The sequence below is a fragment of the Pleurodeles waltl genome, chromosome 6 (assembly GCF_031143425.1).
Source record: "Pleurodeles waltl isolate 20211129_DDA chromosome 6, aPleWal1.hap1.20221129, whole genome shotgun sequence".
NCBI classification, from domain to species: domain Eukaryota; kingdom Metazoa; phylum Chordata; class Amphibia; order Caudata; family Salamandridae; genus Pleurodeles; species Pleurodeles waltl.
The window spans coordinates 1,071,104,523-1,071,132,503 of NC_090445.1; positions in this window are offsets into that span (position 1 = coordinate 1,071,104,523).

Consider the following 27,981-nt stretch of genomic DNA (forward strand, 5'->3'; position numbering starts at 1 on the left):
AGCCAAATTCGACATGGCACACCCCCTGTGTGCCCTGTCCACCCTACAACCTACTCTGTATATGTTATGGGTAAGTCACCTCTCTGGCAGGCCTTTCAGCCCTAAGGCAGGTTGCAACATACTCTATGTGAAGGCATAGTTGCATGAGCACCAGTATTGGATTTATCCCTAAATGTACCCAGGGGTCATCTTAGAGGTGCCCCCTGCAAAAACTAACCTAACTGCCATGGTTGCTGACTGGTTACATCCAGCATGCCACCTCCAGACAGCCAATACACAAACCTTGGGGGAGAGCCCTGTCTCTCTGGTTTATGAGACAATGCCCTTCCTGGGTAGAGGAGCTAACACCCCCTCCCTCTGGAATGTGCATTCCCTTGGCGGTGAGCTTCATAGGGCTATTGCCCTTGAAACTCGAGACCCAAGGCCTGCTGGTAGCAGCAGATGGCTTCCCCCTTTGCCAACCCCCCACTTTAGGTGTTAGCAAAGGCGGGAAACCACACAAAGGGTAGAAGGGTCTCACTGACCATGCACAACCCCTAGGGGCTTGCAGGAGAAGTGGACCCTCCATTTAATTTTACTCCATGTTGGATGGCAGGAAAATAGCCAATGTGGTTTAGGGTACTGACCCTTCCCACCAGAAGGGGTCACTGTAGTGAGTGTAGCCACCCAAGGGTAAGTGTCCCAATGGAAACTACCAGGTTCCCTCCAAAGAAACCACTAAATTCAGTGTTTAGTGGGCTCCCTTACACCAAGAAATCAGATTCATCAGGACTAAAAGAAGACAGCACCAAAGAACCTGACAGCACGAGAACAGAGGACCCGCCGCTCCAGAAGAGGCTGTAAGACTCCTGCTTGCCACATAAGAGTCCCAACAATCGCTGCTGTGGAGGAGCTGACCACTGGACAGACCTCAAAAGACCCAGAGGACCTTCAGGCTTCGCAAATAGCCCAAGATCTCCCTCCTTAGTGGAGGCACCACTCAAGATCAAAGAGAAACCAGCTAGAACCATCAAACCGGTGAGGATCACTTCATCGACCGGCTGATATCTCCACAACTGGATGTCACAGCTGGACCCAACAGCTTGGAAAAGACCTATAAGTGGCCAACTTTGGTGGCACTGCGCCCTCCCATGGCCGAGTTGTGCGAATACCCCAGGTACTGGTCAGTGCATGTCGGACTACAGCATAAACAGCTCCCCAGAGCTGCAACTGGACCAGGAGGAAGCCCCAGTCGAGGGACTTCAGGAACACCCTGGACCTCCCACCAGAGTGCCCTTGTCATTCTGCAAGGCCCCCAGAAGAAAACTTACCTCCAGCTCCAAAGGGCCCCAGTGTGCACAGCCTCCAAGACCTCCAACTCGCCCTGCGTACGGCCGCACTGAGCCCTGCATCGCGGAACCAGCTGTGTGCCACGGGTCCTTAACCTCTTGCGACCTCGGCAGCCCAAGGGGACCCTAAGACACCACATTTAAACCTGCAAATCACCTCCTTTTCCAGGTGGCCCCTCCAAGTGGCCCTGTGCCAAGAGACTTTCCAGCACTGCTCCTGCCGGAATCGGGAGCCGCCAGAGATTCTCCAGCTGGCATGGGGTGCCCACCATCCTCATCGACCACCCTCAAAAGAAGAGACTGGTAACACCTGGGTTATAGGTGGCCTTCCATTGATTCCTATGGTGCCTAATTACGCACAGAAAGACTAACTTAATTAAAACTTTGAAAAATACTAGCTCAAAAAGTACTTATCTTAACCGCCTTGGTTTTAAAAATTATATTAAAATCTGAAGTATTTTCATAAATTTGGTCTTGACTTATTCATTGAGTGTGTGTGGATGCATGATTGATACTATGAGTACACAAATGCTTAGCACATCTCCTGGATTAGCCTAACTGTTCAACCAGCTACCTAAAAAAAACTAAAGCATTAGGTGATCTGATTTTTCCCTCTGGAAACCAACGTGTTGTTGCCTGGACCCGCTGCACAGTGTGTGTATTTTTGCACACTACATAGAGGGCCAGCCTCTTACACCCCCATAACTATGGGGTCTGCAGGGGCCTATGTTACGATACTGCTGCTTCTAGAGACTATGGGGGTCATTCTGACCTTGGCGGTCCATGACCGCCATGGCGGAGTGCAGCGGAAGCACCGCCAACAGGCTGGCGGTGCTTCCTGGGCGATTCTGACCGCGGCGGTAAAGCCGCGGTTGGAAAAGGGGAGCCGGCGGTTTCCCGCCGGTTTCCCACTGGCCCAGGGAACCCGCCATGGCGGCGCTGCTTGCAGCACCGCCATCGGGATTCCGACCACCTTCCCGCCAGCCTGTTTCTGGCGGTGTCCACCGCCAGAACCAGGATGGCGGGAACGGGTGCCGTGGGGCCCCCTAACAGGGCCCCACAAAGATTTACACTGTCTGCTGTGCAGACAGTGAAAATCGCGACGGGTGCCACTGCACCCGTCGCACCCCTTCAACTCCGCCGCCTCCATTCCGAGCCGGCTTCATTGTTGAAGGGGCTGTCCCGCTGGGCCGGCCGGCGGTCTTCTGGCGACCGCCACGGTCAGAATGACCGCCTATGTCCCAGATTTAAGAGGGCCTACCGCCATTCTAACAACAAATTAGTGTAATATTTTACTCTAATGTGGAGCTAGATGGCCAAAAGCACTGCTCCATGTTTACAAAGTGGTACAATGCATGCATTGTGCTACATTGTAAACCTTTGGGCTACATTATGCCTGTACCAGGCATAATGTATGCAAAGGGGGCGTTCCCCCATGAGGGGGGCTGGAAAAATGGCACAAAGAAATCTAAAAGATTTATTTGCATTATTGTTTTTGGCACTTTTAATGCCTGGTCAGAGCAGGCGTTAAAAAGAGGCTTCCATTGGTTTCATTGGGCCTCTAAGCGCTTTGCAGGATTAGCGTTAGAATTTTTGTGTTTGACGCTAATCCTGCAAAGCGCCGAACTAGCATAAAAAATTCTGATGTTAGTTCCCTAACTATCACCTTGGTGCCCCGTACATTAAATACGGCACTTCCTGTGTTGCCATTCTGATGCCACCTTTCTCCACATGGTGTAGGAGTGCCTGCCACTGGTGCATATATGTTACAAGTGATGGAACAGCTGTCCACAGTAATTGAGTGCAGCTGTATTCTAACCCACTCCCATGCCTGCTTGTGGTCACAAAGTGCACCGAACGTAAATATTATATGAAAATGGTAGACTTGACCCTAGCATGGTTGAAGCGATTGATTGCAGTGGCCTGGAAAGCTGCACAGCCACCCACGGGTACTTGCTAGCTTCAGGTAGCTCATGAAAGGGCTCTAGCTGAGGCGAATGCCATGGCACATGATCAGCAGCTTAGTGGAGGTGAGGGAGCTGCCACAGTTTGAGACACCTATGGACTCAAATTGTTTGACAAGCTGAACCCACCAACCACTTAGGCCAGTGGTTCCCAACCTGTGGTCCGGGGACCACTGGGGGATCCACAAAGCCTCCTCAGGAGGTCCGCGACATCTTAGAAAATTAAATAATATTAACAGATTAGGCATCTAGCTTTTTGTAATGACTCAGTGGGGGGTCCCTGGATTTCAATAATGATTCAGTGGGTGTCCCCGGCTTCTAGTAATGCGAAAGTGGGGGTCCACAGAAGTCAAAAGGTTGGGAACCACTGACTTAGACCATTGGGCCAAGCAGGGTGGGAGTGTTGCAGGTTCTGGAAGCAGACACCGGTACACACCCACCCGTGCAAAGCTGCAGGCATCAAGTCATGCAGCTGAGCAGCACCTTACACCCCCTTACAACATTGATGCAATATGGTTGCTGGGGTTTTATAACTGTAGACAGTTATGTTGAAAATATTGCTGACCAATGTGCAGAATGTTGATGTACTGTTCAAATGCCAATAATTTTTTTTTTTTTTAATCGAGACGCCCTTCCTGATCACTTCATCACCTGCGATGGTGGACTGGCCTGGAGAGCAGTCTGGAAGTTGGTACTGCCTGCTAGTAAGGACTAGTGTGTGGGATGTGTTTTATTTTTGGCCTTGTCAGTTGTTCAAAAAGAACGGCTCACACACAAGCCCTTTCCAGCTGCCCCATCTGGCAGTGCCAGACTGCCAAACAGGCCAATCCAACCCAAAACCCAACCACAGTGACATATTTTCATACATGCAAACTTCTTGCCTTTTTTTAATGTGTTTTCAAATGTTTTTAGCCAGCTAAGCGCCTCAAGTCAAGAGCAGACAGGTTCACCTCTATGGTTGAACAAGCACAGCACCAGAACAACCCCCACAGAGGTAGGATGAAAACACCCTTACAATCACATAGTCCTATATGGTGCACCTGGCTATCCGCCTTGAAAGGCGAGTCCGTCCCAGGTATTGCAGGGTCTGATGTGCGATATAAATGTCACAATGCAAACATATCCCTCTAGAGGCACAACACAGTTAATTGTATGCAATACGAGGGAGATGCTCCTATCCAACAGTAGTTAACCTCCAAGGAGTGCACTGGAGATGCACCAAGCCCACAGTTAACCTCCAATGAGTGCACTGGAGATGCACCAAGCCCACAGTTAACCTCCAATGAGTGCACTGGTGATGCATCTACCCCACAGCGGGCCTGCTATTAGTGCCCTGGAGATGTACCAAGCCCACCGTAGAACGGCTATTAAGGAACTGAGATGCACTAGGCCCACAATTAAACTGAAATTAGTGCACTTGTGATGTTCTCACCCCACCGTGGGCCTACTATTAGTGCCTGGAGATGCACCAAGTCCACTCCAGACCTGCTATTAGTGCCCTGGAGCTGCACCATGTCCACAGTTAACCTGCAATGAGTGTACTCACAATTTACCCACCCACATTGGACCTGCAATGAGCGCACCGGGCACGCACCAAGCCCACAGTTAACCTCAAATGAGTGCACTAGAGATGCACCAAGCCCATATTTAGCCTGCAATGGGTGCATCTACCACACATTGGACTTGTTATTAGTGCACTGGGGATGCGCCAAGCCCACAACTAATCTGCAGTGAGTGCACTGGAGATTCACCAAACCCACAGTTAATCTGCAATGAATGCACTCGTGATGCATCCAACCCAGAGTGGACCTGCTTTAAGAGCAATGGAGACAAACCAGGCCCACAGTTAATCTCACATGGGTGCACTGGATATGCACCAAGCCCACATTTAACCTGCAATGTATGCACTCACAATGCTTCCACCGCACAGTGGACCTGCAATTAAAGCACTGGAGATGCACCAAGCCTGCAGCTAACCTGCTGTGAGTGCACTGGCGATGCACCCACTCCACAGTGGAGCTGCTATTAGATCACTGAAGATGCACCAAGCCCACACCTAAACTGCAATGTGTGCACCGCCGATGCTCACACCCCACAGTGGTCCTGCTATTAGTGCACTAGATATGCACCAAGCCCACCGTTAACCTCATATGAGTGCACTGGAGATTAACCAAGCCCACAGTTAACCTGCAATGAGTGCACTGGAGACACACCAAGCCCGCAGTTAATCTGCAATGAATGCACTTGTGATGCATCCAACCCACAGTGGGCCTGCCATTAGACCAATGGAGACAAACCAGGCCCACAGTTAACCTCACATGAGTGCACTGGAGATGCACCAAGCCCACATTTAACCTGCAATGTATGCACTCGTGATGCACCCACCCCATAGTTGACCTGCTATTAGAGCACTGGAGATGCAACAAGCCCACAGTTAACCTCACATGAGTGCACTGGAGATGCATCAAGCCCACTGTTAACCTGCAATGATGCACTCATCCCACGATGGACCTGCTATAAGAGCCCTGGAGATGCACCAAGCTCACAGTTAAACTTCAATGAGTGCTCTCACAATGCTTCCACCTTACAGTGGACCTGCAATTAAAGCACTGGAGATGCACCAAACCTGCAGCCAACGGCGCTGTGAGTGCACTTGCGATGCACCAACTCCACAGTGGAGCTGCTGTTAGAGCACTGAAGATGAACTAAGCCCACAGCTAAACTGCAATGAGTGCACTCTCGATGCTCACACCCCACAGTGGTCCTGCTATTAGTGCACTAGATGTGCACCAAGCCCACTGTTAACCTCATATGAGTGCACTGGAGATGCACCAAGCCCACAGTTAACCTGCAATGAGTGTCCTGTAGATGCACCAAGCCGACAGTTAACCTGTAATGAGTGCACTCATAATGCACCCACCCCACAGTGGGCCTGCTATTAGCGCACATAAGAACTGCTCCAACCAACAGCTACCCTGCAAGCAGTACACTAGAGATGCACACAGCCCACATCTATCCTCCAGTGAGGGCACTGACCCACAGCACACACCAGTTAGCCCACAAGAGGAGTGAACTGAAGTTGTATTGACACTATAGTTAACCTGCTTTGTGGAGTGCCCTGGAGTTCCATCCATCCCAGGAGTGCAATGGGTATCCATCCACCCCCATATTAACCCAAAAAAGTGAAATGGCATGCACCTAACCCACACTTAATCCATTAGATAAGCACTACAGATGTACCCACCCCACAGTTAACCAGCTAGAGGGAGTGCAATGGAGATGCACCCACCCCCAGTGTTAATCTGCATAAAGGGCACTGCAGTTGTTCCAACCTTACAGTTTACCATCTAGAAGCGCATGGACGATGTACCCATCCCACAGCTAGGCCTGCTAGGAGTGCAACGTAGATGCACCCACCCCCAGTGTTAATCTGCGTAAAGGGCACTGCAGATGTACCAACCGCAGTTTGCCATCTAGTAGTGCATGGAAGGTGCACCCATCCCACCGCTAGCCCTGCTAGGAGTGCGGTGTAGATGCACCCACCCCCAGTGTTAATCTGCCTGAGTGCACTGGAGATGTACTCACCTCACAGTTTTCCGTTTTGAAGTTCATTGGACATGCACCCGCCCCACAGCTAACCCCGCTAAGAGTGCATTGAGATGTACCACCTCACAGTTAACCTGCTGTGAGTGCACTGGAGATGTACAAAGGTTGACAGACAACAAATTACTGTATGACGTTTGATGTAGAGATTTGATGGTGGAAATTAAAATGCAGCCCTCTCATTAGATTCTGTTTATAGCTTGCAATCTCGTAATGGGTGCTCCTTAAAGAGTGCATGCATTAGTTGCCTGGATACCCACATTCACCACACTCCTCAGCGCAGGCAGTCATAGACTGGGATTCAATAGGGGCATACACAAGTCAGAAGACAGCAACAACACGTATAATGCGCACCTGGATTTTTAAATGCGGGCCTCTTGACAAGCCAGACAACCTTCTTTCTGAGCCCGCTGACAGGAAGAGGTGGCTTCCGACCTGGCCCTATGCTAAAGTGCCCACTTTTCTGCCAAGAACTCCTGGTTCCATTCTGAGATCATCCCTGACATGCTGAGTGAATGTTACCAAATGATGTGTAAATTTGTGCCTCTGGTTTCTAAAATTGAATTTACTGTGATAAGGCTGTGTGCTCAACGGGCAGGGACAGCAGTCAGCCACCTAAGATATTCTATTCCCACACATTAAAATATCCTAGAGAGCACACCTACTTAGCTCAGGATCCAGTCTGCTACAACACATTTCCTGTTTCTAGGCTCGCTCTAGAATCCAAAAAGTCAATCTTTTTGGACTTCTGGGAGAAAACCACAGTGATTTTCATAGAAATATAGAATTTAATAGTAGATCGCGCTCTCCTGGCCCCAAAGTCTGCCTATTTCACTGATTACATATGGACATACAGACTCTCTTTCCAGTTTTATCCTTCATTTTCAGCCGTTTTGTGACCCTGTTTTCTTTCTGTTCATGGCCTAGTTAGTTCACATTCTACAAAATTCCTGCACAGTAATGCTTTTTTTCCCTTCGGACTCTATTCACCAAAACAACTGTCTCTTCAGGAGTCATAGTTTTAGATACATAATTTTTTACCAGGTCACATTTGTGATTCATATAAATAATAGGCCTGGGTGGAGCTCACGGAGTTCTACTTCGCAGAAGTCTGCGGAGTTGGGAGAAAACTCAGTGGAATTCTGCAGAGTTCTGCATGGGGGCGGGGTGTCGCATGGCTACCAGTCACGGATAGCTCCTATTTTAAGGGGCGGGCGGGTGGGGCGCACTGGGAAGGGGGGAAGCGGGACATTTAATAAAAAAATTTTAAAAAGAAAGAAAAAAACATACCTCCTCTATTGCCGCCGCTCCTCTGTCCCTCGTCGCTGGCGCTGCAGGCACAGGCTCCCTGCGCCAATCCTGATGCTGTTCAGAGCAGTGTCAGGATTGGCTGGGAATGCCCAGCCAGGGCGCTCCCAGGCAGACTGGTAGCCTTTGCAGGCTCTCCTCAGGCCAGCAAGTTGCTGGGCTGGAGACAGCCTGCAGCGCATGTGTGTTTGGCCAGCCCGAGACGGCCTTCCAACACACATGCGCTCTGAGGGGAGGACTCTGTGCACTCGACTCCGAGTCTGTCATCCTCTATGCCCGCCCCTTTCACCACAAAGGAATAATAAACACAGTTTATTATTCCTTTGTGGTGAAAGCGTTGCAGCGTCTGATGCTGGCGGGGGCGACGGGCCTCCACCCTAATGGGGTGCCCACCTTGATACAGCATACAGGGTTGTTAACTGGTCACAGTTATAAAGACTTCTTAAACATATTTCTTACATTGAAAGGACCTATTTAAAGCTCATTTTCTTCATTTCTTCTTTAGTGGGAAGTTAAATGAGTCCCCGTGACTGACTTCACTTGTCTTTATTTAATGAAATTATTGCTGTTTTGTTATGTCATCCCTATTTAAATTACGAGTACAAAACGCAGTATGTAGTGCCTTCAGCTACGTTGTAGGTGACTTAAGCAAAATAGCAGCTGCCTGCAAATTTGACGGCCTAACTGATCAACATGGTAAAGACAAACTTGGTGTTCACTGTTACAACAAGAAAATTGAAGAGGGATCCATTATCCTACAGCGGATGAGACAGTGGTTAGCCATAGTATATCGAGAGATCTTCAAAATCCATCAAGAGTTAAATCGGAGTAAAGGGAGTAGCTCTAGTAGGGAGATTGTAGGGAATTTCTTGCGTTGAAGGGCATATGGCGTATGGAGGGTGGTGTAAGGAGCTCAAGATCTCCCTTGGCAGGTAGTCTGTCATGCACAGAACATGTTTCTAATGAAAAAAAAATTAAGAAGTGGAAGAAATTTAATAATGGAAATCTTATTAATAAAGTGCAGAATCAAACAGATGTGACTCAAGATTTGTGCAATCTGCTGCTTACTGTAAAATGAAATATTCTTAACCATACACTACTCGAAGTACCAAACTATCCATGTGAATTGATGATATAAGTCAAAAGCAAAGGCATACTCTGGGTGTCCTTGCACAGTTGTATGAAACAAAATGTATTATGAGCAGTGGTAACATCAGATGTTAAGTCCTTCTCATGTTAAACTAACATGTTAGGGCATTTGGCAGCCCATATAAAGCACGTGAAACTACTGGAAACATACACTTTGTGAAGAAGAGACAGAATATTCCTAGGTTGAAACACAGGCAATATTAGGTATCATATTGAAACCAGGAGTGCTGGAACCTGTTTTAGGGATTGAAGAGCCTTGTACTAGCCTAGAACAAGCTTTACAGCACTTGGGAAGGCTTTTGAGGACAAATTAGGCTGTCTCAAAGTTCTTTCACAAAAGGGGATTTTTCACAGAGTGTGTATTGTATCACTCGTGAACTAAGCAGTCTTTTAGAACACCTGTAAAGTTTCAGAATGAGTCACCTCAATTCGGATCAATTAAAAAAAACACTCGACCTCTGCTTTGTGAGAACCTGCGCGCTCTTAATAAAGCAACCCACACACAGTCTTACCTTTTTGCATTCTAGCTAAAGCAAGGCATATTTTGCAGTTTTGTTAAACTGTCACAGCTTCTACCATAGAAACACATTACGTGAGTTCAGCTTGCTTTCTTCTTGCAAACAATGGCCTTTTCTCTCCTTCGCATCTACTGTTTTTGTCCTATCCCTACACTGTTCCTTTTATCGTTTTTGTCACACACAGTACTAACGGTATAAACTATTCCAATTATGTTGCTCCCTGATCTACAACCTCTGCGGTACAAATAAGCTATTATTTAGCATAACTAATTGAATTCATATACAGTTATTGGTCAGTTCTACAAAGGTACAGATAAAGCTAGTAGGCTTAGAAATAATCTGGTGATGCTCTCAAACCTACCTTATTTAATGAAAGGAAATATACCTATGAATTTCCATGCGTATTTTTGGCACATAATATGGTTTTGGCATTGAGATTACTTCTTCTTAAATCATCCAAATGTGCTGCTTAAACTTTTGTGATCAAGTATTAGGCATAATGTGCTTTTCATTCAGCACTTTATGTCACAGCTTTGCCTTGTCTGAGCACATAAATTACACTACTACCCAATTGTGCGCTTCCCTTGCAGAGGGATGTGATCTTTTGTCTTATTTCAGAAAGGAAAGATCATCTCTTAGATTTACATTAGATTCATATGACTTCAATTTTTGTCTCGCTGCCAAAGCTCCCAAACGAGGTTTACCAATAAGCATCTAGTCTATAGTAGTAGTGTCATAATGGGAAACTACAAAAAAGAAATCAATAACATATAACATGGAGTGTAGTGATTATTGGTATGTGTTGGGAAACAGTTTGAGGTGTATTGGTGTGCACGTGGTTTCACAATATAATACTTTAAAGCACCTGTTTTAAGATGTTAATTATATACCTCTTTGATGCTGAAGACACCATTTCTAGTTAATTGCCGAGTGTGCATGATATATTCTGCTTCTGTGAAACCACTGTTTCCATTACTCGCCCTCACATGGTGTCTAAACATTTAGTGATGCAATTGAAAATGAATACCTAATCTTGCTGTAGAATTATTCACATCCTTTTTGTTAAAGTAGCATGTAATTTCATGTTTGGGAACTGAGTGGTTGGCAGATGATATACTCTAAACAAGACTAATCAGACCAAGAGTGAACCTTGCAACAGAGTGCGGAAGAGTATTTAAATCTTGTACCAAGCAGTGATATGGAACTGCCACTCCCAACATTTGTCCTTTTTATAGTGCCTCTGCTCTGTGGCACAGTCCCACAATATCATTAAAAATAAAATGGAAAATGGCAGAAATACCGGAGTACACTCTTTCTATTTAAGAACACACAAAAACACTGGTATGAAGTAGTGTTACAAACCAACGACCTGAATGAGAGTTTGGTGGAGGGCTATTCCTTTACAAGACAAGACCGATTTCACATCTGTCCTATTATCAGTGAATTATGCTTATAATAAGGCAGATGGGATATCCATCACATTTGTGCAGAGTAACCCATGTCTCATCTTTAAATCATTCCCCCTTTAATAGGATGAAAGGCATCACCCACCCAGAGAGGGACATGCTTCGTCATAGGGACCCGGAGTCCTACATCCAAAGTACCTTTTTTGTTTATACCCAGAAATTCTTTGTCAGAATGTCACCTGACATAAATATAGTATAGAGTTCAACTGAATTCATAATAGAAAATGTACACCCATTGGGATATATTTGTAAACAATATTTAGGATGCAATATCTATGTTAGATGATATTTCGGTATCTGACATTTTGAAACACAACTTCCTCTGCTAAAGTTTGTGCTTCTCTTTTGTTTTTTTCAGAGTCGACAAGTCCTGCACTTACAGTCAAAGCCTGTGGTGAGCCAAATCTCATTTGTTTTCTGTATTAAAAGTACACCCTACTGGTTATTCTTCATGTTGAAGAGACATTGAAATTTGTTGGGGCAATATTAACTATAACACAGTTTACTAGAGGTGCAAATGGCGCCTTCCATTAGAGTGTGGACTGGTTTATGCAGAAATTTGTCTTAGGAGGCATATTTGGAGGGAAGACTTTGTGCATGTCACATTGTACAGAATCTCTTAGATTTGATCTAGTTTGCATTTACTGAAGACTAGGGGTCTGATTACGTCCTTGGTGGAGAGGATTCCTCCGTCACAAACGTGACGGATGTCCTGCCCACCATATTACATGTTCCATTATATCCTATGGAACTTGTAATATGGCAAATGGGATATCTGTCACATTTGTGACTGAGAAATCCCCTTCGCCAAGGTCGTAATCAGGCCCTAAGACTTTGGCTCACATCTCCTATGTCCTGTTTACAAAAGGTGTGATAGGCTGTCTATTCTACTGAAAACTTTACACACAGTTGTGATGTTAGTTCATCAACCCTATGGACTTTATATTCCATTGAGTAATGAGCTATTTTTCTAAAGATTGGCCACATTATGACGATGATACTTAATTAAAAAAACAAATCTTTCTGGAAAATAGAAATTGGGAGATTAGTCCTTTATGCCTAATGATAAGAGGGACTATTATTACTTCATTATTTACAATTCCCATGGATCGTTATATTGAGACACTGGTCCTTCATTCCTACAAATTATTAGAAATTGACTATATTGAGAGATAAGTTTTCATTATTTCACAGTGCCAGAAATTGGTATATTGTAAGATTGTTCCTTCATCACTACATATTTCCTGAGAGAAGTTACACTGAGAGATTAGTCCTTCATTCATTCATTTGAAGTGACTTTCTTTTCCAAGAGACTGGTGCTTTGTTCATAGGGAATATTAGAGATCTGCTATATTGAAAGTTTGGTCTTTCAGTTAGACAGACTGTATATTCCACCGAGAAATGATTGATTAATTCCAACATATATTTTATTATGGTGAAAGGTTGGTCTTACATTCATAGAAATTGTATATCTTTTAGAGACGTATTTGAAATCTATTGCGCATACATTATACTGGTGCAGAATACTTTTGATTTCAAAGTCTACTTATAATAGAAGAAAACAAGTAATTCATCCAAATTGCATAATGACCTTCCTAGTAATGATGTATTTTTGGTAGACGAAACACACAAATTTATGTTCTATTTGGAGGGATGTTGAATCTTCATTTTTAAATATTATTTAGACAATGAGTACATAGTTCTACTCACTGGTGTACTAAAGCCAGAAGATAAATGTATATTGAGGATGCCTTTGGGGCAGTCAATCATAGTTATTTTTTTCCAGATTTCTTATTGAAGCAAAGATACAAAAAATGCTGAGCTCTTTTTGAAACAGATGGAATAGGACTTTCAAGTTGATTTTATCATTCTATGTGATGATTAGCACTGAATGATTTAAATGACTGAAAGGCTTTAACAATGTTCAGTCAACAGGTTATGTCACAGCTTCATTGGTATTGCGCAGAAGGGATCTTTAAATGGACTCCACTGTCCACTTGTACCCATCCCATAACTATACACTTGTGCACCTTTTGTGTCTCCATAACCTCCACAACCATGCTGCTCCATGACTCCCTGTTCAAGCCCTTTCTAGGCTTCAGCACAATTGCTCTTCCTGTGCTTCTTTGCCAAAATTGCTCCCTCCCATGCGTACCTGCCCTGCTCTTCTACAGATCCTCTGTGCCTCGATTATCATGTCCTCTGCCTTCCTTTGTCACACAAATACATCCCAATTCCCTCACCCTTCTGTATCATCATAGCTCAAAATGGCTTCTCGCAACAATTTCACCTCCTGCCTTGCACAGCCTTCGTATCTTGAGCATCTCTGCCAACTGGACCTCTCTGCCATTCTGCCCATACGCTTTCATGTCCCTTGGCAGCATAAATCCTCTATACCCCTTGCTCCTTGACACACTGAGTCTATATGAACTCAAGCATGTGTGTGTGTATTTGAAAGAAAGAGAGATTGGGGAGAGATGTTTGAATTGTTTCTTTGTAGGCTGTACCTTCTCTTTGTGTGAGATGTGAGTGTACTGTTGCTACCCATGTGGTGCCTATTTAGCAACTGTATGTGTGTTATTGAAGCATGAGTAAATATTTCCAGTATACAAAAGGCAAACCAATTGCCTTTGTCAATTTTTGCTTTATTTTCTGAGTGTCACCCGTAACAAATGCTTTTGTTCCTTAAAAACCTTTGCATTATTTGTGTAGCCGTTGTGTGCCAGATTTTTGTTGCTTCATCAACTTGAAAGGAATCTTCTCACTGGTGAGTATTTTAGGTGCTACTTTAATTTTAATAATGGGTCATGACGCGCAGCACAGATTGTGTTTTTGATAAACTGGGCTGTGTCAAAGTTGGTACCTCATCCAGCAGTAATTGAGGCTTTCTGGTAAAAGCTATGGTAGTCCTATTGAAATGTACAGGCCCTGTTTTGTGATAGTAGAGACCTCTTTGGAAAACAGTCACATTAGATGTTGTGCGTTTCATCATATATCATATTTGAAGTAGCCTAGGAGGACATATAATGCATTTTCCACAAGGCCCAGTCAATTTGCTCAGTTTGTTGAAGATACCTGACTTTCAGTGCCCTACTACATCCACAGAGCATGCAAACCAGTGCTTCATTTGAGCTGGTGATTGCCACTGGGGCCCACAGGCACTTATTTGGCCACATAAGATATTGACGGGGAGAATGTAATGGTAAAAGCACACATCCAAAAGACGGAGGAAGAGAAAAACGAAAAAATCAAGCAGGAACATGCAAGAGTAAGATAAAGGGACAGGGAGTGTCTGGTAGTGTATTAAAGAGGCATGAGGTGTATTTAAGACTACCAGTCTTGGCATTCAGCGTGCCTATTTTTAATTGCACCGCACACCAGCTTCTTAGCATAGCTTCGGACACCAGCACTCTTTCTTCTACAATTTAAGCACTGATACAAATGCATGAACCTCATACGCAGTAGCAATTCTACATTTTTACTCTCCCTCTAATAACACTACATCAAGGACGCCCAAAATTAGATTTTCCTCAAGTACTTATGATTAACATGACTGATCAAACAATTCTGTTGTACTGACTTAAGAAAATCAACTGCTGTATGTCGGGCATTCACCACAGTCATAACAGGACACCATTTTAACAAACAATAATGGGGAAGCGTACTCCCTCTAACCACTTATTACCTCTGCAACACCCTCCCCAGTCACCCTTCCTAAATGTAGAGCCTCAAATTCTCACACTCCCTACTGACCAAAGGACCCTGATGTTAGCCTTGTCGAGAACCTTGCACAGAAAGTCTCCAAACACCAACTAACATGCAAGTCGCTGGATTCTAAAGATTCAAGTGAAAAAGGAAACATACTTAGTCCCACAAACCAACAGAAGCATTCAGAATTAAGAAAGAAGCACAGAATAGCACCTTCTTAAAGAATCAACGAATTATTGTAAGCAGCCTGTAGGAAAAAGCCATTTAAACTGATATTATTTGAAAATTATTGCATCTGACACTTTTCAGCTGTACCGGTCATGTATCTACTTTAGTGATCTTTAAGCAAGCAATCACAAAACCCCAAATTACCTGAATTCCATCCTTCATTGAAAAATGTCTCACCTAGATCAAGTCTCCGGTATACTATAAATCAACAAACCAACCCACAACAATCCTGCTAAATGAACACATAATTATTTGATTAACTTCCACTGCTGCCAGAGACTATAGGTATGCAGGTTAGCACATTACACCATTTCCCCCATCTGTCCCTGCCATCCCTTAATTAGTTGAGTAGAAAACCAGCATTAAATGAGAATAAAACTTGAAAAGAAGCCTATCTTGTTATTGTCATCCCTTCATCTCTACCTCTTTCTCTTCAGTCTCAAAATCCAAGCCCTCTTTTTGTACCTTGCTGCCACTTATACCACCCGGTTTCTCGCCTCCGCTTCTCCCTTACTCTTCTCCCAAGTCTCATACTATAACAGCCCCCGGTGGTGTTGAAACTCCAGTTTAGTATTTGTACTAACTTACGTCAACCACAGAATCATGCTGATTGGTAGATAAGGACTTCCACGACCTGCAGGCTATGCTTGGTTGGCTCCCCTTGTGACTGGTGCTATTGTATTCTGCCAAAACCCTAGACCTAAATCGCTACTCCTTATGTACACAGCTGTTCATACCAGCCCTCCGGACATTTTGGTCCACCAGCCTTTCTGGATGTTCCTAGTTGCCTCACTGAAGGCAGCAATGTAGAATGCCTTAAAAGCAGGGGTCCTGGGTACCCCTGTCCATGTCAAGTGTTCCATACCTTGATAATATTAATAACAAAAGAAGTCAATCCAGCAACGTCTGTTTGCACATTTAATAGTTGGTACTGCCTTCTTTAACATATTAAAATTAACCAAATCACTGCTCGATGATCTGAATGTCATTGTGGCTCTCATTGCAAGTGGTTTATGCTTCTGTCCCACAGGACCGCCCTCCAATACTTCCTAACCATCAAAACATCTATGTCAGACCTGAACACTTGTTAGACACAACTGTTGTCGCAACATATTCAGAAAAGGGTTTAAAGTCCCGGCAGCACTTCTAGATCAAGTAATGCACACACGTCTCCCTGCACCAGCTGCACACATTACACACAACCCTTGGCACCATCAGACACACCATGTTACCTCCAAGTTATGTATGTGTTTGCCACTAAAATATTTATTCCATTTACAGACATATTTCCTTATATCTTCTCTGCATGTACATATTAATCACCCTGAAAAAAGTTACTTAAATATAATACACACATTTACACCTTAAAAAAAAAGTCAATGCCACACAATCGCAAAGATGCTTGAAATATAACTGCAACCTAAAGGAAAGCAACTGACAAACTTACTAACTAACAGAAAGAAACGAATCGAAATGTCCTTTTGGCACACACATCCATCTACATAATTTTCCTTAAGGATCCATAAGCAGATTCCTGCCAGCGGCCTTCAATGTTATCAATCACCGAACAATTAATTAATCTACCCAACTTGGCATCCATTAGTCACCATGAGTCGACATGAATAGTGTAAAATACAATCAAACCCAAAACCAATGATTAGAATGCGAGAATGTGAATAGATGCCCAGATCACATTCCGAAAGAACTTTAGGACTATGCTAACAGTGGTGATGCACTACACAAGTGCACATAACAAAACCTACCAATGCAGTTTTTATTGGTTCTATATTCAGAACCAATGTAGTAGACAAATGTGAAAGTGTCTAAATGTTGTAGAGTTTGTGGTCTGTTGTACTGTAGCTGCCTATCAATATAAGTCAATGGGGAAAAACACACCAGCCCTTTTCATTTGGGGAACAGTTGGTTGCTCACAGTCATTTAGCTAGTGGAACATTGCAATCAGGGGAGAGATGGCTGCTACCCCCTTCTACTGGGGTCTCTGTCCCTTTCAAAATTAAAAGTTTGCCCTGCAGCAAGATCGTATTGGTATTACAGATGAAATCTCAAGATCTCATCTGTAATACCAAATGCCTGACACTCTTGCAGCAGGTATGCATTAAAAAAATGGTTGGCCCCTCACGTACATTGAGGCATGGCGGAAAGCAGATAAGGGAAACAATACTGACACGCAAGCCAACATCATCCCTCTTAACCACGCATTAACAGTTGCAAAGCAGTTCTGAAAAATGTGTTGAATGCAGAATGTTCTGCACTAATAGGGAGTGTACGTTCAGTGTGTGATCGCCAGCGGCACCCTCCGGTGGAAACCCGGACATTTCCAGGGACATTCAGGAAAGCGTGTATTTGGGAGTCACTTCTAAAGTCAGGAGGGGGCCCAATTACTGAAAGTGGAAGTACAGCACCTGACATTTGACCTTGGTCTTTGAATGCGCAGAAAATGTGACAAGATAAGAACAAGATTTAAGGGACTATTTACTTAAAGTAAGTTTGTGGAAGAATACAGTAAACACAGTTAAGGCAACGATCGGGAGGTACGAACTGAACCTGGAGAGCCAAAAGCAGATGAAGCAACAAAATAAAAAGCTAGAAAATGTGAGTTACAAACCACAATGACAATGGTAATCAACTGGTGAAATGCATTACTAGGTCAATCTTCTGAAAGTCCCCCAGATGTCTTTCGAAAAATAGACTGTGACCTAAAAATTGTGAAACCACAGAAAACGGTCCTCTGTACAACTGTTCAAAAGTTGCAGAACAATGCTGTTGTGGCACAAAAAAAAAAGCTGTGCTTCAGGGAAAAGAATTTCGTCATACATCTTATTGAATAACAATAAAAACACTAAACAAAGACACACAACAACAAAAGACAGCAAACAGAAAATAGCAGATGGAGTTAAAACCAGGAAGCAACAGCAAGTAATGATGAATAGGTAGCGCATCATGGACCTCACTGAAGATGGCACGCTCTACCTCAACCATGGCACCTAGAATACAGCGAACATTACTTGATAATGTTGGCAATGAACACATCAGTTATCCTAACACAAAGCAATGAAAAACAGATTTGAATCCTTCAAGGTGAAATTAGAGAATATCTGGCATGCGTATGACTTCATAAAATATATTTTATCTGGCCAGTCTATAGGACGTAAGCAAATACCACCCTACTTAACATATGCCAAATCTCTTGTAATTATATAGTCAATATGTAAAAATCAGCTTAAACAATATTTGTAAATGTATATGTAAACAAAACATATTTGTACTGCATGTGCATTGTATTGACAAACAATGCAACAGGTCACAATAAATAAGCACCCAATAATAACACTTAATTAAATAAAGCGAATGCACTGATACAAAACAAAGAGAGCTGATTGATAATGGCACAGCTACACTACAAGAAACATTAGTAAAACTACTTACTAAAAATTTACAAAATGGATGTTTCAGCACTACAAGGGCAAATAACTACATAGACCAGCAACAGCTCCAATTATCCCCTTGGAAGAAAAATATTACTCAAATAGGTTTGCTTCAGAAACACAGAGCATATACACCCTATATAAAATAAATCATTTTACATAAACACTCTAAAGGGTAAAACAGTTGTGCTGGTTGTCGAGAAAATTGCATTAAAATCCTTTATCACTGAGTTCTGACTATAGCTCATTCAATGCAGCACAGTGAATAATATATATGATAAATATGATGTAACCAAGGAAATGTACTCTAACAACAAATGCTGTGTAAAAGTGACCACATGAAAATAAATCATTTCACATGAGTCAATGACTTGAAGCAGAAGTCTGAGCGCTCGTCTTTTTAATCTCTACCTGAACAATCTGCCTATTCACCCCAGGGATACCTCTAGCTCATACAAAGAGGGTCAGCCTCTTTTACATTGATGCCTTATTACTTGTCACCTACAAAAGAAGGCTCATGATAAAGTGTAGGCATTACAAAAAGGCACTGTAGGGTGTGCTCATTAAAAAGAAACAGAACAAAATGAATATTTATCTTTCTGAAAAGCTTGAAACGGCACTGCTGGGACACTTATTATTTTACACAATAGCCCTAGAAACATAATTTACTTCAATCTAAAAAAAAAACTCATGAAACTCCACACAAACTTTGAAAGTCCTCCAGGAAAGGACACTCCATGCATTTATGCCTTAAAATGTACCTTTTTTAAAATTGCAGGTATTCTGTCCAAGGATTTTTGCAGGTAGGAGGGGGAATTCTAGCACCGAGCTTCTACAAACTAGCTTCAGTCCATTGAAAGTAATCCAATCTACGATGCACACACAAAAACACACATGGCGGAACCTGTGTTGATAAAAAAAAACTACAGTAGGTGACAGTGTGAGACTTGCAAACAATTGTGGATACATGGGAGAGTCTAAAACAAAACAAAATGAGCTCTATCCAGAGTTTAAACCAGAACTTGCTGACGTCTCTTTGAATGAAAATGTATAATATTAATTTTGTTTTGACAACATAGCATTATTGAACTGTGTTGAATATAGAAATGCTTCTGCCAGACACTGTGTTAAAGGCTCCGGAAAGGTCCGGAAGGATGAGGGCGGCAAGCCAACCATAGTTCATTTTGAACAGCGACAAACACTAACTCAGCACCAGTAGAGGCGTGAAATACTGTGTGTATCTGTGTTGAAAAGAAAAATAGAACTGATAAACTTGGTTTGGCTGAAATGAAGCTCTTTCAGCGTAAGCTTCACACAGAAGGATAGGAGAGAGAATGAGAGATACTAAAGACAGCAGGGTCCAGAGATGACTTCTTCTAAAGAGGCAGCACACATGGTTGTTGAAAGTCTGCCTGGAAAGATCTGGATGAAAAGTAAGAGACTCGCTAATCTACAGGGTGAAGGAATAATGGTTCTCTTTCCTAGTTGAAAATGTGGATCGGTCATGGATCATTTGGGGAACTAGACTTAACGGTATCATAATGTTCATTGTCTCCTCTACATGGATCAGATTCAACTTGGTGAAAGACATCAGAGGAAGATAACTCGAGTCACACATAATTAGGTTGCAGTTTTGTATTTAAAGAAGCCAAACAGCAAATGATGAAGTACCCGAGGCTGAGTGACCTCCTGCTGTTCGGCATGCTAGGAACTGGAAAACTGGAAATATAACTCTTTACAAAAAGTCACTGGTGCTGGTGCCAGCAGAAAAAAACGCCACCGGCTAACTGCTTGGCTACTTCAGACCTGTACAAGTCCAAGGAGTTGCCTAAGGAGACCTCTAGTGACAGCCAGTGGCACTGCACATTTGAAAACTAGGAGCAAAATCTAACTCTAGAAAACTCTAGAGGTGCCAGACTCCAGGGGCCTTGAAACCTACCACTGGTGTGTGGATCCAGCGTTTGCTTCTAGTGTCCAGTAACAAACTTTAAAACGACAGTCCTTTACCCTCAGCACCAGTGCCAGGCTTCAGGAACTTCTAGTGGTCTGTACTGCTGCAGCAGTTTTTCTCAGTTTTCTCAGTCAAGCAAACTTGACCCGAAAGTATTGGAGCACTTTACGTGAGCACCAGTTACTTTACACAAGGACACATTCATTTTTGGTAGGCGGGGGAGATTAAGTGATTTACCCAGAATCAAAGGTTGTTGATCCAACGCGGCTCTAGAGATCCCAGTCACCACACACTGCTGTTAGAGGTCCCGGTCAAATGGCTTCAGGGCTGAGTAAAAGACTGCAGCACCAGACGTTGCTCGTAGAGGTCCCCTTCACCTATTAATTAACTGGATTCGAAAGGGTGGAGTACTACGACCAACTGGTGGATATCAAAGTGTAACACCGGTGCCCATCTCTAAACTGCTGCAGTGTTGCAGTATGCTACTAGCGACACTCGGATCCACACAAAAATAAAGGGTGTAAAGAGATCCATAAAGTTTTGCTGTAGTCCTGGGTGTTCAAGGGTGCAGTACCGCAGATCGATACTAGAGGTCCCTGTAGAGCGAATATCCAGCTCTCCATGTAACACGCAGTTGTCTGCCAGTCTCCTAGCCCTGCATTAAGCCTGCCTTCATGCACAAGATGTAAAAACGCTGCAGAACCCAAGCTACTAGCAGTCCCTGGGGCAGTGCCAGTAATGCTAGGGGTTAGAAAATGTGGTGCAATGGCTGCTGATCTTAGAGCTGTGGAACCAGGTTGGAGTCTTGACATTGGCTCAACATCCTGTGATTCTGTGCAAATCACTTAATCTCTGTGTGTCCACAAAATGAATGTGTCCTTGTATAATGATGTAACTGGTGCTCACATTAAGCACTCCAATATCTTGCGGTCTAGTTTGCACTACATAAATCTGCAAAATCTAAAAGAAAAAAGAAATTAAAGTTCAGCATGGATGTGATGGTGGGGCAGACCAAAAAGCACAATCGGGGAAGGAGGGTAAATACATAGAAGGGGATAACACCAAAGGCAGTGGGAGGGAACGAGGGCAGGGGAGTGGGAGACGGCAACACCACAGACAAAGAAAGGTGAATGGTAGGTGGGGTACTACACAAAGGAGCCTGCTGAGTGAGACACACTCTGGTAAACTGCTTCCATGCAAAGAAAAAAGTAGCACCTACAAAAATTAGTAGTGGAGGGATAAAAGTAATGCATCCATGCTCCGAGGGTGTGGATGAACACAGAAACAGGAGGGGCACCTACATAAGCAAAATACTAATAAGTAAAGAAAAGAGAGTGAGAATGGCACTAACCAATGGTAAATAAAGGATGGACGCTATGCTCACTGTAAGCTAACAACACGTCTCGAAGAAACAGCACATGCGCTCTCTAGCCGAGACCTAAAAAGAAAACAAAGGAGACAGGGACTTTAAAACCCCCAAATGAAATCATTTAAAATTAAATTAAATTGCTTAAAATAGTTCAAAATACAAATACATATAATATACTGTTAAAATATATATAAAACATTTATAATTTAATTATGAAACATTTTATCAATGTTTTTTATGTATAAATTAATGTAACATGAATTTGTATTAAAATATAATTTATCTACTTTAAAATAATTCTATAATGCCGTTCCTAACTCTCCCTAAACACCTCTTTACTCCTCCCTAACCCCTCCAGTTCAATAGTAAGCATACTCCTTTTTCCAGTCTGTCCCCCGGTTCCTCCCACATTTACTGCAAGTAGTAAACTTACATGCGTGAGGATCTCCCAATAGACAATACATGAGATGTGCAGGTGAAGATTTACAGTTGTAGGTTTATGAGTAGCATTTTGTAGTATGTTAGTAGTACTACTGTAGTACTGCTAAAGATACTTGAAATATGCAGTTTGTGAATAGGCAACATCTGTACAGTCACAAGTAAGGATATGAGCAGCCAGATCTTCATGTATGAAACTGAAACATGGACACCGCTGGTCTTCTTCTTGCCTCTTACCATGCCATGATCCTGATAACATAACGTTAAATGCCTAAGATTTATCAATCTGTTTACCAGCGATCAATCCAGAAACTTCTATCACCAATTATCCTACTGGAATCTTCCTTGAAAGAGCATACACAGACGTAAGTACTAGTGCAGGCCCTGCCACGCCTTGCCATCCCTTCCGCACACCAGACGTTGGACTCCCAGAGGTGTAAAAGATCACATGCTTCTCACAGCCTTGTGGTGACAACTCCAGCCTGACTGGCATCATTGCATCAGTCATCTCCCAGAGTTATCGGTGCCAAGTAAGCTGGAGCATGAATCTTCTCCAGAAGCATCTCAAAATGAACTCGTCTATATTTAGAACTGAAAGCAGCCCCTGTTGGTGTGTGAGGGCACCACTGTGAACAGAAGCCGGGTGGGAGTTGACAGCTTTAGCTATCTAGAACAAGAAATAGCTTTTTGGGCTCTCACAGAATATGTATGTGTCTTTTGTAGTGCTCGGATGTAATAGCCTCCATCCAGTCTGACATACCTATAGATCTGGACTCCATGTTGTCACTGAGCATCCACATTCATATGTATTGGGTCTCACTCTTCCACCTACAACTGAGGCGACAGCAAGCCACAAGCATGTCCTTGAGAACCAGGGGAGGGCCCTCCAGTTGGTACAGTTTTCTACTTAGCACTCATATCATACTCGCAGATGAATGAAACACATAGGTATATCAAGTCTTAACTCCTCCGGAGACGATCTTCAAAGGAGATGACCACACCAACAGAAGCAGCACTGTGGCACCAGCATGGATTTACAACTATCAAACTCTACCATATAGAATTTACTATGCACAATATTATACTAACTATAACACCAAAGGGACAACCGACAGAAAGTACAACCCTCTAACCCTTCCAGGCAAAAAGTACAGATGGATACTAAAAAAAGCAACACACGGGTGCCACCAGGGGGTACAACTAGATCATTTACTCAGATACCATTTTCTGTAAAACAAAGACATCACAGGAACACCAGCATGTGACTGTAAATATCAGACAAAGGGCCTGGTTTATACTTTGGTGAACGTGTTACTCCATCAGAAATGTGACAGATATCACAGCCACCTTCTTTCCAGTGCATTATATCCTATGGCACTTGTAGTAATGTGAATGGGATATACAACATGTTTGTGAGGGAGTAACCCATCCAGCAAACTGTAAATGAGGCTCAGAATCTTCAGTGAATCTGTACTATACCATGTATAACCTTGTAGGTCATCAACAAAACCAATTGGTGGCCTGTTGTACACTTCTACACACCTATACATGGTGTTCTTCCACTGTATGTTTCATTGTTGAAATGTCTACCTATAATAATATTGCCTTTACTAAATCTGTTACTACGATATCATCAAGGTCATAGATGTGAAGTTAAATGAGGCTTGATGGTGAATGCTAGTATTCAGGGATCTCTGCCCTGTTTGCTCACCCCAGCAGTACGATGCAGAAATAACTGACATCTTCTTACGTTGTCATAGGCCACTGATGGTGATGTTTATCATACAAATTAGCCATACACCTTCACAGTGTATTTGTAGCTGGTTTTGTGGGCAGAGTAATATTCTGAAGCCCTGTAACCCTAATATTCCAATACCTATTGGCCTAAAGCACTGATTATATTCTGCCTCCATCTGTCATTCATTTCCTGAAAATGTCCATAATTAAATATTTTACTGCTCCTAAATCCAGGACTTGCTTCTCCCAATATCTATTGAAGGTTATTATCAATTTTCCTGTGTTCCCGTTTCTATCCCTATGCTCTGTTCTTTCCATTTGTCCTCCCAACATTCCACACTTAACATCTGTGCTTCCTTTTGAGCACTCTCACATCTTTCTTACAAGCCATGTTGTATATACCATGTAGCCCCCCTCCCTTGTTTCCACTGTTACTTTCGCTCATATTCTGCTTCTTTCTTGCCACCATCGTCCCATGTATCACTCTTACCATTTCTTCAGCTGCTGTTCTTACCTTGTTAACTTTCCTCCTTGCATTTATCACTTACTATCTCAATTCCCTATGTTTCTGTTACCATCTCTCCACCACAGTGTTCTCATTTATACTAATTAAGCCAAAGTAAGGGTCGTCATAATTAGTTTAGCAAAATTCCCACCTTCCATGGAAGAGACTGGGTCACTGACTGACCAACCCAGGAACGCCATAGATCTATCACATTGTGGGAATATATCAATATTCTAAAGCACCTACCAAGTTGGAGTAATCTGCATACTTCAGTCTTGCCTTCCAACGAGTATGGAAAGCCAATCTTCTGCTGCAGGATGTGCAGTAGTCTCATAAATCCAAGTTGTCTGTGGTATATTTTTACAGCATTACATTTCTGAACTGTCTTTTTTCATCAATGATAATCTCTCTTTCCACTGACAATTTCAAATTTGGGTTGTGGACTACAGGGTTGTCCAATGTTGAGCAAAAGAGAAACATGTCAGGAACTCCATTCTGCTGCTGGCTCAAAGCTGCACCTGACTGCCTGTTATAATTTCTTCAGGAGAATCTTAATTATATTAAAACCTTAAGAAAACTTAAATACCAGTTTAGAATGAATACAACCAAACTCAGACTCCTTCTTCCACACACATAATTGCATGCATCTAACCATTCCCAATACCACCAAAAGTACATAGACGTGTCCCAAGCCCTTGAAGTACCTTTACTGACAGAAGTGGTGTATTTTGAGTTTTATAGATCTTGTTCATAACACAGCATTCCACACAAGTGAGAACCACATCTATATCACCTTCTGTAATTCGGCAACTGAAAATTGGATGGAGTATTATCTGTTGGTCTTTAGTTAGGCTCCTACTTAAATGCTACTGCTGAAAATATGCAATAACCATTTCCCTTATTGACCTTGGTGGAGCTGCAGTCCTTACTCCACACAATTCTGAATGGGACGATAGCTTACTTGATTATGGACAAACATACCTCATAACAGCCTGTGCAGTTCTTCCCACAGAATGTGTAGTGTTACACAGTAATATCTTTTGCTGTTGTCATCTTTTAGATCAACTCACATTGTAATTTCTCCATTGGGTTCTTACACAATATCTAAAGGAGGCAGCCACTCAGAACACATGCATAAATAGTTAAATTTTTGTACCACTTGAACCTTGTGAATAAAAGATACTACAATTCAGTCCTGCAGTGAAACCTCTTTACCATTCTCAATTTCCCTGAGAACACTTCTAGGAACACCCTCCATATATAGTCATGAGTCGGCCTTTCTTCCAACATTAGACTCTGTTGAAAACACCCTGGCTGTAGAGTAATATTCACATATGACTGGTGTTTTAACCAGGATAATCTCATCTTTTTTTCTGCTGCATTCAACTTGACATATGTCCTCCTGCCATTAAACTCATGAGACACAAAAACAAATGCAACAATATTTACGGAAAGAACCCAGTTAGACATTCACATAGTTTTACCGTCTTCTTGTTCCAGGAACAATACCCTTGACGGTGTGGTTTTGGAATATCGAGGAGGAATTATATGTGGTCACACAGCAGCTTCACCAGAATATCGAGGACCAACATAAATTGCTAAGTATGTATATATTTTCTGTACCTAACTCCACATATACATACCTTGTCTCTATACATATGTGGAGTTAAGAATAGCAAATCTATAGCTCCCTCTGTGCACTTACTTTCTCTATACTTTGGTCACCGATATTCTGGTCACAATATTGTGTGACCTTGATATTTCCGTTTCGATATTCCACACTTCAATCCTCTTGAGCCAGTGATTTCTAGGATTCATCAGTATATCACCAGTAGGTGCAGATCTCTTCATTTTACTGGTGCTTGGGTTGCACAGGTGATAAATGCGTGCACCTCAGGAGCAAACATTTCCAACAGATTACTTAAATTTCACAGGTATGTAGCTCAGGAAACAGTAACTCAATGAGTTGCACTGCTGTTACAAGAGTACACTAGAAATTGATCCTTCAGTTTAGCCAGATCTTAAGGGGAGGCGGCTCTCACAAAAGAGATATCCCCAAGATTACCTAGATATTGCTGGCAGATATCCCAGGCATTGTATCTGTGCCTTGGATAATCAGATGTTCGAGGTGTGAGGCTCAGCTACCAGTGATACAGGAAATACTTCTGAGAGTAAAACTGTTCATCTGGTTTTCCAAATGCAACACTATTTACTGGTCTTCTGAGTACCACCTGCATGTGGTTGGTGACAGAAAAAAAACATGATAAAATATTAAGCAGCGCTTGCCATCTACGATGGCAAACGCTTCTGAGCTATCACCGACTGTGGATGGCAGATACCCATATTCAGATTTATTCATTCTTAAATGAGATTGCTTCTAGGAAATATCCGAGAGGCTACTAGAAATGTGTAATGGACTTTTGCCAGACACTATCACCTAGATCATTATTTACTGATGAAAAATTCATGATTAGAACCAGACTCCCAACAAGGAATTGACTGTGACTCAATGACCGTATTAACTGTTCAGAAATTATTTAATAAGTATTGTTCACTAATAGACACTCATCTCGATACCTTTAACAGCCTCATTAGTGCCGTTAATTGGCAGAAATAGTTAATCACGCACAATTATCTAGAATACTTTTAGGTACCCCTATCTCCCACTTTGTGCCTCATCATTTATTGTAATTTTGTATTAAAGTGCTGAATGTGGATATAATAAACCATTACTTGTATTACATAATTGGTCTAATTAGCATTGTTGAATGGGAAAGAGAGTATGTTTTATAAGGTGATAATGGTTGTGAATAAGCATTGATCCAACGTAACAGATTTCCACAATCCATAACAAGAGTGACTAGTCTCACTGCATTATATTTTGCATACATGGTAATATGGCCTAAAGAGGATTTGATTGCCCTTTATTCTAAAAAGAAAGTGCACGGGTTTTCTTGATGAACACTCTAATCCATGGGTACTCCCAAATATTTTCCCTGGGGCGACAAAGTTTGGTCTGTAATGTGAGGAAAGGCCTCATTGCTGCCAGCAGAGTGGCAGTCAGTGGTTGGGGGCATTGTCAGAAAGGTGGGTGCACCGGAAACAAAGCATATACAGCTAGTGTCTGAATTGTACAATGGAAACCAAAAATGTGAGACTAATCTGGGCTTCTGCACTTCACTAAACTGTGTGATCCTAGACACTAGTTGTATAATCAATTTTCCTCCTTCATTGCCACATATGAGGATCTTGAAATACAGGAC